This window comes from Vipera berus (genome assembly GCF_964194415.1).
Source record: "Vipera berus genome assembly, chromosome: 17".
NCBI lineage: Eukaryota > Metazoa > Chordata > Lepidosauria > Squamata > Viperidae > Vipera > Vipera berus.
In genome coordinates, this window is record NC_138220.1 from 340,354 (window position 1) to 352,787 (window position 12,434).

Here is a 12,434-nt window from a genome sequence, read left to right on the forward strand (position 1 = left end):
AAAGGGGAGGGGGACACCGAGTTCCTTCGCCCCATTTTAGGGGAACTTCAGCCAAATTTGGGGAAGGCTTTGCCTTCGGCAAGGGCTCCTTGAGCTGAAAACTTTACGTACCAAAACCAAAGCAGGATTTGCCAGAGTTTTCCCTTGCTCTGGGGCCCAGCTTTTCACCCCTGGGGGGCCACAAGACCAAGGGAAGGACAGGAATGCGAAGGGAGGGAGGGAGGGAGGGAGGTATTCTCAACCATCTTTGAGCCACCTGCTCACCCAATCTGTGTGAAAACATCACCCTCCTCCTCCTCGCCCCCACCTTCCCTGAAATTCCCTAACCCTTTGAAAGAAACTTCAAAGGAAGAGCCACTCTCATCTTCTCAGCCGAGAGAGAGCGGGAAAGTTTTCCTAATTTGCGGTTTTCTTCCTTACACCAGAAAATCCCTTTGGCATCTGGAGAAGCATCGCCCAGCCGGGGCCAACGCCCGGGGTGGGGGGTGGGGGGTGGGGTGGGGTTGTGGGCTCCTAGGAGGGGCCTTCGCTCTGGGTGCTGCAACGGCTGCAGGTGTGCCCCGGCCATGCCAGACGTTACAGCATCTGCACCGGGCGCAAAATCACTAAATATTAGCAGAGAAGTTTCTCCCTCCCAGGCCAATCTTCCCAAAGCGTGTCCTTTCTCAAGAACTACCACTCCCAGAATTCCTTGCAGACAGGTAGGAGGGAGGGGCAACTGGGAGCAGACCAAAGCCTCCCCAGCAGGGATGGGGACCAGAGCAGGTTCTATAAGCAGACCTCGGTTTACGAGCACAATTGCATCACTAAGCAATGTGGTTGTTAAGGGAGTCATCGTGTGAGCATGTTTGATTTTAAGACCCACGGTCATTAAGCGAATCACCGAGGATTTAAGGAGTCTGGCTTCCACTGTGGACTTTGTTTTACTTTTTAATGATAACACAATAACTTCCTTCCTTCCTTCCTTCCTTTTTCCTCCTTCCTTGGTTCTTTCATTCCTCCTTCCTTCATTCCCTCCTTCCTTTTTCTCTTCCTCTTTGTTCCCCCCCCCTCTTCCCTTTTTCTCTTCCGATTTGTCTTTTACTCTACAAAAAGAATTCTCAGTAATCCTGAATAAATGCAAGAGAGAGTCAAGGACCGAGGGAGGGGGGGTGTCACCTGAACGCTACCCGCCCTGGCAGCACGGATGGAATCTGTGCTTCTCCGCCTGCCTTTCCGAGGTAGCCCACAAGTAGCAAGCACACCCCCACCCCCAAGGAGGATCCTTCCCCGGCAAGTTGATTACATCCCAGCCTGGGACCCAGAATAGCTGCTGCCGGTTGGAGATAAGGCCCGTCTCACCACCTCCGGGCTGCACGAAGCCTGTTGAGATAAGGTGACCTTCACTTGGGTGTCAACTCCTCTGAGTGGCTGGGTCAAAGTCATTTCCCTCCCTCGGTCCCTGCTGCGCTCTCTGAGGCTTCAAATCAGCCCCCCCCGCCCCCCCACCCCCAAGGGCTCTTCTCCTCTCAGGCCTTCAAAGTCAAGCGTTGACAGTTAGGTAGATCAGCCACGTGCTGTGGGGATTGGGCCAAGTGCTTCCGTTTTTTCTTTTGGATATTACTGTTTTGGGTAATAATATCCCAAACAATAATATCTGGGCAGGACTCTGATCCTTCGTGGGGTAAAGAGATGGTCCCGTGTCCCTCTTTCTTGGCGGAAGGAAGCTCCCCTGGGCCTCTGTAGGGTCACTTGTCAAGACCAGGGCTGTGTCCCCACAACACGACACCATCACAAGCCACCAAAACTTCTCCTGCTCCTCCTTTCCCCCTTCCGGAAAAACCCTTCCCAGGCCATCCTAATTCCACAGTGGTGGTCTCTCTCCCCCAAATGGGACCCCCGGCCTCCAGGAACAGCTCCCCAGACACATCTGCGGCCAGGAGGGCACTTCAGAGGCTGCGGGGGCCTCTTGAGACGGGAGGCTGGGCCGGAGCGGGGCTTCAAAGAGACTTCCTGCCCAGAGGAAGCAGGACAATGCCCTGCCTGGGGGGCAGGGAGGGGGGAGGACATTGGTGGGGGGACGACAGGAGACACCACCACCCCCATTCTGGGAAATTGTCCCTCCTTCCTGGCTGTCAACACCCCCCCCAACCTCTCCAGCCTTCTGGGCTTCTACGCTTTGGGTGCCACGTTTTGCTGGTCTGTTGCGGGGACAGATTCCCCTGGGAGGGCCCTGGTTTGCAGGGGGTCCTTGACTTAGGACCACAACTGAGCCCAAAGTTTCCACTGCTAAGCGAGACAGTTGTTCAGCGAGTTTTGCCCTCCTCCTCCTTTTTCTTCCTTCTCCCCCTCTTTGTCCTTCTTTATTCCTCCTCCTCCTCCTCCCCCCCACCTCTAAAAACCACAATCCTTTCTGGCACTGATGATGTTACCTAGCTGGGTCACGAAACACCTGGAGAAAAGAACTAAGTCCCCCTCCTCTTCCTCCACACCCCAGCCCCAAAGCTGCTTCGCCCTCTTACTGCCCCGTGCTATGCCCCTCGACGGGGTCCCCCCCCCGGACCTGTCCCCGGGCAGGCCCTGCAAAGCCTCTCGCAGCCCAGGGGGAGGGAGCCGAAGAGGAGGAGACTCTTCCCGGGGAGGGGGGCAGAAAAACAAAGCCTCCGAGAGGTCGGGGGGGGCCCAACCGGCATGCCCTCCGCGGCTTAGCTGGGGCCCTGCATGGGGCCGGGCCTCTTTTGTGCCCACAAAGGGCTGGAAACCTTTGTTCCCCGCCTGGCTGCACACCCCACTTTCTCCAAAGGCTGACCGGATGTTCGCAAGTCCCCCTGCTTGCTCATTTTTCTGCCCCCCCCCAAAATCTGAAGGGAAACCTGGATGCAGTGGAGGCCAGCAGGCGGTTCCTCCACCCCCCCACCCCCCACCCCGCCACCTTTGGGCAGAGACTGGATTCCCGGCATGAATCCAGCCACCGAGCTTTTTCAAAATAAACTCGCCTGGTTGCAGGAAATTCTGGGGCGAAATTCCAGGACCCCCACGGCCACCCCGCCTAGGGAGGGGAAGACAAAACAACGCCACAACCTGCCTTTGATGGAGGGATGTCATGTCTCCAGCAATCTAAACAGAGGCAGGATTTCAATGGCCTTTTGAAATGGGCCATTCAAGAAATCCGGTGGGTGGCATTCCCCCCCCCAGGTTTTCCCAAGGGAGGAGAAGCTGGAGGAGTTCGGAGCGGCTCTTGGACCCATTTGTCCAGGAGGGGATAAGGGGAGGTTGGACTAGAAGACCTCCAAGGTCCCTTCCAGCTATTCTATAATCCCAGATCAGTCAATCAGTGGAGCGGCTTGTGGGTGCTCCATCACAGTTTTCAAGAAAAGACTGGGCAGCCATGTGTCTGAAATGGAGTAAGGTCTCCTGCTTGGGCAGGGCGTTGGACTAGAGGACCTCTGAGGTCCCGTCCAGCACTCTTTTTCTGTTATTCAGTGAGTTCCCTACACCGTTCACAAAATCGTAGAATTACAAACCTCCTTTTCATCAAACTGAGTGGAAAAAAGGCTGGAGGGGAAACAAAGAACCTCGTGGTTTTTCTGCCAGCCACACATTGCAAACGGGCTTCGTCATTCTCCCCCCTCACCCCCCCCTCCCGTTTGCCCTGCGTTCAGGCAGGCTTGCGGACTCGCCCTGGTGATGCCTGGGCTTCTACCTCTTGCCTATTTTAGGTTTATGCCCTAAAATAGGCCTGACTGATTTTTATTTTATTTTCTTTTTGAATGGATTAAGTTCGCCTTGGAACTGACTTCAGCTGTCCGTAAAGCAGAATAGCTTCTTGGGTCGAAAATCCTGCTGGCCCAGAGTGAGCTAAATGTTTTATTTCATTTATTGTTTTAGATATCTTTTTAACATAATTTATTTATTTCAACCAAAAAAAAACATTTGTCTGATATGGTCTCGGAGGGTTTCTGCTTGAGCAGGGGGTTGGACTAGAGGACCTCAGAGGGCCCTTCCAACTCCGTAATTCTGTAATTCTTCCTTGGCTACCTTGATCCAGGGGGTGGGTGGGAGAAGACCCCCTTTTCCCTCCCCCTTCTCTTCCTTCTCCTTGCCAGCCTTCCCCCCCCCGCAATCTCCAGGGCTGGCGACCCTGGCAAGAGTTAGGGGTGGGGGCTGAAAGTTATTCCTGGGATTTGGGGAGGGATTTGAACGAACAATGACTAGACGGCCAGAATTTTCCCACGGCTGCTTCTGAACCGGAAGATGAAGGTAGAAAAATAATCGGAGGCCTCTGAGCGCCAGGATGTGGCAGGCTGTTCTTGATTCCCCTTTGCAAAACGCAGGAAGATATTCTCTTACAGGCCCCCACCTGGGATAGCACAGGGAGTACCCCTGACTTTGGCACCCCGAATTTCCCTCGCCAAGCGAGACGCATGCAGTTAATTTTTGCCCCGTCTTACAACCTTTCTTGTCACCGTTATTAAGTGAATCACTGCCAGTGTTAATAACACAGCTAAGGGAATCTGGCTTCCTCCCCACTGCCTTTGCTTGTTGGAAGGTCGCCAAGGGGGATCACCAGGCGCCAGGGATGCTGCAACCATGTACATACAAGTCAGTAGCCAAGCCTCTGAATTCTGACCCCCTGGCCCTGGGGATGCTGCAACTGTCACAAGTCACCAGGGCCTTTTTTCAGCGCCGCTGTAACTTTGAATGGTCACTATATGAATCCCTTTGGGAAAATTCACTCAATGTGGCACGTTCTGTCTCTACTACAGGATGACTGATCTGTTACTCAGTGAGTAAATATTACTCAAGGTCCACAACCCACCCTTTGGCCAGGGTGGAGCCTGCCGAGCCCAGGTGAAAATTCCTGCTCACCCAGGAGAGAGAACCGCATCGTCTGAACAAAGCGGCCCTTACTCCGAATTCTTCAGCCGGAGAGAAAGGGGGTGTTTTTTTTCCTCCTCTTTTTCCTGCAAAAACTCCCCCCAGCCTGAAGTGGCATTCTTAAGGGGCGTCTCTCAATATTTTAAGTCCATGTGTTTCCTGTTCACTATACAGTTTTAGCTGCTGGCAAGGGCCAAATCCTTCACAGGCAGTCCTCGGCTTACGATGACCTGTTTAATGACGGCACTGAAGAACGGGACTTAGGACTGTTTTTCACACTTACGACCGATGGAGCAGGAGAGGAACTGGGTCCCCCCAAAGGGCTCCGAAAGCTGTTTGGGAATCCACTGACGGTGCAAACCGGAGTCGCCCGGGGGTGGGGGGTGGGGGGGCTGGCAGGGCAGCCAGGCTGGCTGGCTGGGAAGAGTCAAGCGGAAATGCTCAGCCTGGCAGTTTCCATTGTGGGTGGCTTTGCGAAGCGCACGGAGGAATGTGCCCACACAAAGGGGACTCTACGGCTGAAAGCCCTGGGTGGGGGGGGCTCTGAAAACACCCTCTCCTTCTGGCTGGCTTGCCCCACAATGGAAAACCCACTTAGGAAAGCAGCTGAACATTGGGAAAGTGTGCTCGGCTCCCTTCCTCCCTCCCTCCCTCCCTCCCTTCCTTCCTTCCTTCCTTCCTTCCTTCCTTCCACCCATTCATTTCTTCATCTTTTTCCCCTCCCCTCTCTCTTTTTTCTTTCTTTCTTCCTTCCTTCTGGCCTTTCTTTTATTCCTTGCCCCTTAATTACTTGAGAATTAACAGATTCTTGGCACTAATTCACTAATCCTGCAATTACAGAAACACACACAGACAGGCAGACACTTGTGGACGGAGGAGGAAGCCCCACCCCACAGCTCTTGTCCCTTTCGGTGGGCAGCAGGTGACTACCAAAGCCCCAAAGAACTCTCTGGAAAGAGTCAGGTTGCTGAAGCTTCACCTGTTGAATTACCTGCTAACCAACCAATACTGACCATTCATTTGCAGCTTTGCCAGGCTGGTCAGCTGACTCTGAGCGCTACACACATTTGCATGTGCACACATGCACAAATACGCATACACTTGCATGCCTGCACACAGACAAAAAAAGCTGGCAATCCTCTCTGACCCTTTGCCAAATTGCAAAAAAAAACCCAACAACCCACAAACCCTTCAACTTTGCAGTTCTGCAACCATCATCCTCATTAACTCTGATTAACGTGAGGCCCCGTCTGGGTCGGCTTATGAATGGGGAGCCCCTCCCCCCCGAGCCTATTATGCCCCGCTGCCTTCAGAGCCTCTCCCGCCCCCCCCATCCACGGAGGGCGGAAGGCGGCTTTGGGGCACTGTCTGGCTGCCAAAATCTGCTGAGATGGACGGATTTCATGGGAAATTACTCAAGGACCATGATGGGTGGCATTGCCTGATGCCACCAGAGGGGACCCTGAGGCTGAGCAATTTGTGCCCCCCACCTCTTCGGCCCCCGTCATGCAGGCCAGAGATACCCAGGTCAAAATCTAAGCTGGATTTCAGCCTCTGCATCCTTGAAGACAGGCGTTTGCTATCTTCTGCTTCTCGTGTTCCTTTGCTATCTATTTCTTTTCCCAAACGTGGGAGAGGCCGGTGGCAGCTGCGTCCAGTTGCCATCCTGGCTTATCGGGTCGACCTTGAGCAGCCAAGCAGCGCCAGGCTCCGAGATGGGGGAAGGATGCCCATCTGTGCGATGGTCGCCAGCCAGGCCCAAAGACAACGGGAGACGCAGATAAGGATAAGGGTCCAAGACCTGGTATGGGACCTGGAGAAACTCCCCAACAGGGGTCTGCAGCCGGGAAGAGCTCTCTGCTGGGAGGGGGGCTGATTTTCAACCCTTTGCAAAAAAAGAAAAATAAAGGGGGGGAAAGGCGATTTTTTTTTGAAAGGCAGGTGAGCTCAAAGGCTAGGAAAAAACAACCCAGCCTTTAACTGGCTATGAAAGTACTCTGGCGCCACCTGGTAGTCAGTCTTGGCAGGATGGATGGATGGATAGATAGATAGATAGATGATAGATAGATAGATAGATAGATAGATAGATAGATAGATAGACAGACAGACAGACAGATAGACAGACAGACAATCTATTGATTTGGCTGGTCGGAAGTTCGCAAAAAGGGGATCACATGACCCGGGGGACGCTGCGATCATCATAAATGCGATCATCAAGGTGCTGGTGATGACCTGTAAAGCCCTAAATGGCGAGGGTCCGGGATATTTGAGGGAACACCTGCTGCCAGCATCAAGTTCCCTTCGTCCAGTGCGCTCCCACAGGGAGGGTCTCCTCAGGGTGCCGCCGGTTAAAGACTGCCAGCGGGTAACACCCAGGGGTAGGGCCTTCTCAGTGGGTGCGCCTGCCTTGTGGAACCAGCTGCCTGCGGAGCTTAGGACTGCCCCCAACCTCCGTTCATTCCGCCGGGACCTGAAGACCTGGCTCTTCGAGCTCTCTGGCCCAGGCTGAGAATATTTTTAATTTTAATTTTAACTGGGTTTTAATTTTCTCAGGGTTCTATTTAATCTCTTTTAATTTGTTTTAACGTTTGTATTGACAGTTTTTTAAATGCCCTGTAAACCGCCCTGAGTCCTTCGGGAAAGGGCGGTATATAAATCGAAATTAAATAAATAAATAAATAAATAAATATGAGTCAGTTGCCAAGCCTCTGAATTTTGATCCCATGACCACGAGGGATACTGTGACGGTCATTATGTGTGAAACACGGCCCTAAGTCACTTTTTCCAGTGCTGTTGGAAATTCATAATTATCAAAGTACAACACGTGTACAGTGAGATTGGTTGAGCCACCCTTCGTGGGCCCCCACAACTCAGTGACGACAAACCCACCATCTTGTTACGCCGTGTGAGGTATTGCACGACACACCGGCCTCGAATGTCTTAAGTCGAGGATTACCTGTTGTCCTCAGGTTACGACCGTCGCGGAGATCGCTCATCATGGTCGGAAACGGGGTCACCCATCGAAGCGACGGTCCTAAGTCCCCTCTCTTGCGGTGCTGAACGGTCCCTGAACCCACCACGGTCGCAAGTGAGGACTACCTGTGCAGGCGGTCATAGGAACGAATCAGTAGGCATGCCCACTGCCTCCCCGCCCCGCCTACTCCGCAGGGTCGTCGTTGGGTAACAACGAGGGCTGCCTTTCCCAGGGATCTCCAACCCCCTGCCCACCCCTCACACCTGCCTCGCCGTCCAGCTGCACCCCCACATCGGGCGCCCGCTCGGCCCCGTCTCCCCCCAACCGCGCCCCCTTCCGCATTTCTGCAGGTTCCCCCCCCCGCGTTTGCGCCCCGATCTGCCGCCCCCCGCTTTCATTTTCGATTTGGCCCCGGACTCTCCACCCAGGAGAACGGCGATGCAGGCCGGGACCCCCCTCCTTCCTTGGTTGCCATGGCGACCGCCCGGGTCAGGCCTGGCGTTTTCTCCCCTCCTCCTCCTCCTCCCCCCCCCGGTGGGTCCCAGGCGGAGGGGGGGGAGGCGGGCGGCTGCCATTGGAAGGGGCGCGCACGTGACGGCCGCTGGAATGAGCCCGGGCATTGCTCCGCTTTGCGGCGGGGGTCGGGCTGCGGCGCCTCCGGCTGGCCGGGCTGGCTGGCCGCTGCGCGGGCACCGGGAGGGCAGGTAAGCCCCGGCGGGGCGCCCGGGGAGCGGGGACGGCCGCGATCGCCTGGGCTGGGGCGGCCCGGCGGGGTCTGCGAGCTCTGCCGGGCTGCTGCTCCGGGCCTGGCGCGGCGGGGAGGGGGGCATTAGCCAGAGGGGCCCCTCCCCCCCCGAGACGTCCGGACGGGACCGCCAGCTCCATCATCCGCTCCTCGGGCTCTTGGCGTAGATTCCCGCTTCTTCTTCCCTGACTGCTGGAAGGGATGATGGGAGAGGGGGTCCCCATCTCTGCCCTGGGCGAGTAACCCCCCCCCTCGTTCGACGAGCCGGTTTTGCCAGCGCTCCGCCGAGGGGCGGGGGGGTTCGCCCGAGCAGAACGCGGCGCGACCCCCTCCCCGATTGGCTCCCTAGTGGGGGGAGGATGATGGGAGTTGAGATCCAAAAGGTGGAGGCTGCCCAGAGCAGCCGATGAGCGGCAACTGGGGGGAAGGGATAGGAGTTTCCCCTCTGCAAAGGAAGACTGCTCTTGAACTGGGAGGCTCTCCATAAAAAGTCTTAGCAATCGATGGATGGGGTTATTTGGGGAGGGGGTGAGTGGCCCCTGGGGAGGGCCTCAAATCTCCAGCCCCAGATTTTGTGGCCTTGTGCGGTGGGAGAGTCTGGAAGGGGGACTGACCCCCACCCCAAAAAGAGGCTGCTTTGGAGATCCAAGGAGCTGCAGGTTAATAGATGCCCACTGACTTTTGCCACCTGGCCACTGGCATTTGGGGGTAGAAACTGACTGACCCTGGAGGATTCATCCTGCCTTCCTAAGACCAGGAGTCCCTACAGCTCTGCAAAAACAGGGGAGAATCTTGAACCCTTTTTTAAGACGTCTTCAAATGTGACCAAATATAATACCCAGGGTTCCCAGATGCAGGGAATGAGGGGGGGTGTTGTCTCAAAGTCCCTGGAGGGTGTCAGAAAGGTGTCACTCTCTCAATTCTGCATTTTTCTTTCCTGCCTAACATGTCTTGTGGCAAGGAATTCCACTGATGAATATGCAATGGATGGGGATCCCTTTCCTGCCCTGGTTTTTCTTTACCAGAAAGCTCCCCTCCCCATGCCACCTCCTGAAACCCATATGTGTGTGTGCAGATTTCGTGGGTAACCGGAAACTGAGAATTTGCCCTTGCTTGTGTGTTGTGTATTTGTTTCAAAATGAGGCACAGGCCAACCGATTGGAAAGCCCCTCTTTCAAAGTTCTCTCTCTCTCTCTCTCTCTCTCTCTCTCTCTCTCTCTCTCTCTCTCTCTCTCTCTCTCTCTCTCTCTCTCTCTCTCTCTCTCTCTCTCGCATGTGTGTGTGTGTGTGTGTGTGTGTGTGTGTGTGTTTGGCCAGTTGCTCGCTCTTAGCCTCACCATCCCCAACTGCATCCAAGTCCCCCTTGATTGTCAGGGCCCTCTGGAGGGGTTGGGACTACATATCCCAGGGTTCTTATCCAGTTGGGGGATTGTGGGATTCATAGACTGCTGTCGTCATGAAATATTAGACCGGGGTGTCCAACCTTGGCAGCTTTAGAACTTGTGGACTTCGGCTCCCAGAAGCGGAGAGATTGCAGAGGAAAGGACCACAAGAGAGTAAGCAGGCATACAGTGGGGATACAGACCAAAAGGAATGTGTTATTATTGCCAGGGAATTCTGGGAGCTGAAGTGCACAAGTCTTAAAGCTGACAAAATTGGACACCTCTGTGCTAGAAAGACTGGCTTTGAACCAAAGATCAGAAAACAAGGAAACCACAAGAAAAATAAAATAAAAACAAACAAATAGCAAAACCAAAATTTACATGAGTGCAATAGATTCAAAGACATTTCTGGGCCAAAAAACCAACAACAATTGCGTGTCTCTTTGTTTGCTTCTACAGAAGAGGAGCTCAGGAGAAAGGGCATAATACAGGTTGTCCTTGCTTAACGACAGGGAAGGGCTATTCCATCATTAAGTGGGTGATTACAAAGCACAATCCCTAGGACGGTAGTGGCGAGAGTCCCACTTGTGGTTGTTAGGTGAACGGTGTGCAGTTGCAGCCTCCTGCAGCCGTGTGAGTCTCCGACTTAAAATCACTCATTCAGTGACCATTCAAAGTTACAACGGCACTGGAAAAACTGACTTGGGACCGTTTTTTCACGCTTACGACCGCTGCAGCTTAACAACGATGGCAAGTGAGGTTGTAAAATGGGGCCAAACTCATTTGCTTAGCAGCAGAAATTTTGGCTCAATTCTCCTCCTTAACAGAAGACTGGACTGAACTGGCAGTGACATGCGGGATTAAATGAAACAGATGAGATTTAGAACCTGGGGGGGAATTTTTAATTTTTTCCAAATGCTTCCCCCCCCTTTATGGAAAGCTAATTGCTGTGCACCGAGGGACCACAATGAAGAATGCCGTGGCGCCTAGAAGACCGGTGTGCGGACGTTCCCGCACCCACTTTGGGGACTGCGGGAAAAACATGGCTGTGAATTAGCAAGGCCTTTATAAATATTTGGGTCTCTTTGGGGGGGGGGTTCTTTGCCCCTGGAGTTGCAAATGCAAAAGGGTCCTCTAGTCCAACCCCCCCTCCCAAGCCAGAGACCCTAGACCATTTCAATCAATCAATCAGAATAGAGCTGAAGGGACCTCGGAAGTCCTCAAGCCCAAGCCGGACACCCTGCCTAGCCCATTCCAGACCAGTGACCGTCCAGTCCCGTCTGAAAAACCTCTGGTGATTTCCTTGTTGGGGGTTTTGGTTCGGCCGGCCTGTCCCCTTTGCAAGGCAACTTAGGAACTGGTGCGTTGACTTTTCATCTACCCTCCCTGCTTCCTTTCCTGTCGTGCCCTTTCCAACTGTAAGCTTCCTTGGACTGCTTTTAATTTTCCTTATGCAATCTGAGGCTAACGACTTTGTGACTGGAGATCTTACAGTCAGTCCAACCTCTTCGTGGCTGAAGAGGAAGGCTTCGGGGTATAAATACGTCGTATATAAAACATATAAATACATATACATTTATGTCCAGGGGTGTTTTTATTCAGCATCTCCCTCCATGTTCTCATGATGTAAACAAAGGCAGAGACGCAGCATCTGGCTTGGATCAGGGAACTACGATCAATTTCCCCCAATGTTTAATCATCATTAAATTGCTGTAGCAGCTGGCAAAGCCTGCCTGGAGAAGAGGCTGCCCGGCTGAGATTAAACGTTTTTTTTTTTTGCAAAATTTACAGCCAGGGGCCCATATCAGAAGTTGCAGCGTCCCAGGCTCACCTGATGGCCACTGGCGACCTTAATGTCTCTCTTAACAACCGTGGACAAAAATGTCATCAAATCAAGCTCAGGGGTGACCCACTTAACGCCCGCCTCGCTTAGGAACAGGATTTAGGACTAGCCATATTTCAGCCGGCAGGTACAATTTCCTCCTGTTTGTACCTGTCCTTTTTCATTTTAAAGCGGGGGGGCGCTTCTCTGTGTGTGTGTTTGTGGGGGGGAGTCCTATGCTTCTCCCCCTGCCCCCAGCCTCAATTCTCCAACCAGGTGAGAGTCGGGGTGCCCTGTTTGAAGGAGCCTTTTGCAGAAAAATCTTAGGATGGGATGATGGTGCTAAGATGAAAAGCTCTCCTGAACCCACCTCCGTTTATGTCTGGGGTGTGTGTCCCCCTCCTTTTTATCTTCCCTGAAATGGCTAATTGGTATGCTAATGAACCCGTTGGAAACCAAGGACAATCAATACGGGAAGATTTGGCGCAGGCCGAGTGGGCAGCTAATGGAACCTCTTTCCAGGCAACGCCAGCCATAAAAAGGAAACAATTAGGGGAGATAAATGGGCTGTTGTGGGGCGGTGGGGGCGTGCGTGTTAATGTTTCCTTATTCCAGCGGTCTGAATTAATGCAGGACACCCCCCTTGCTTTTACC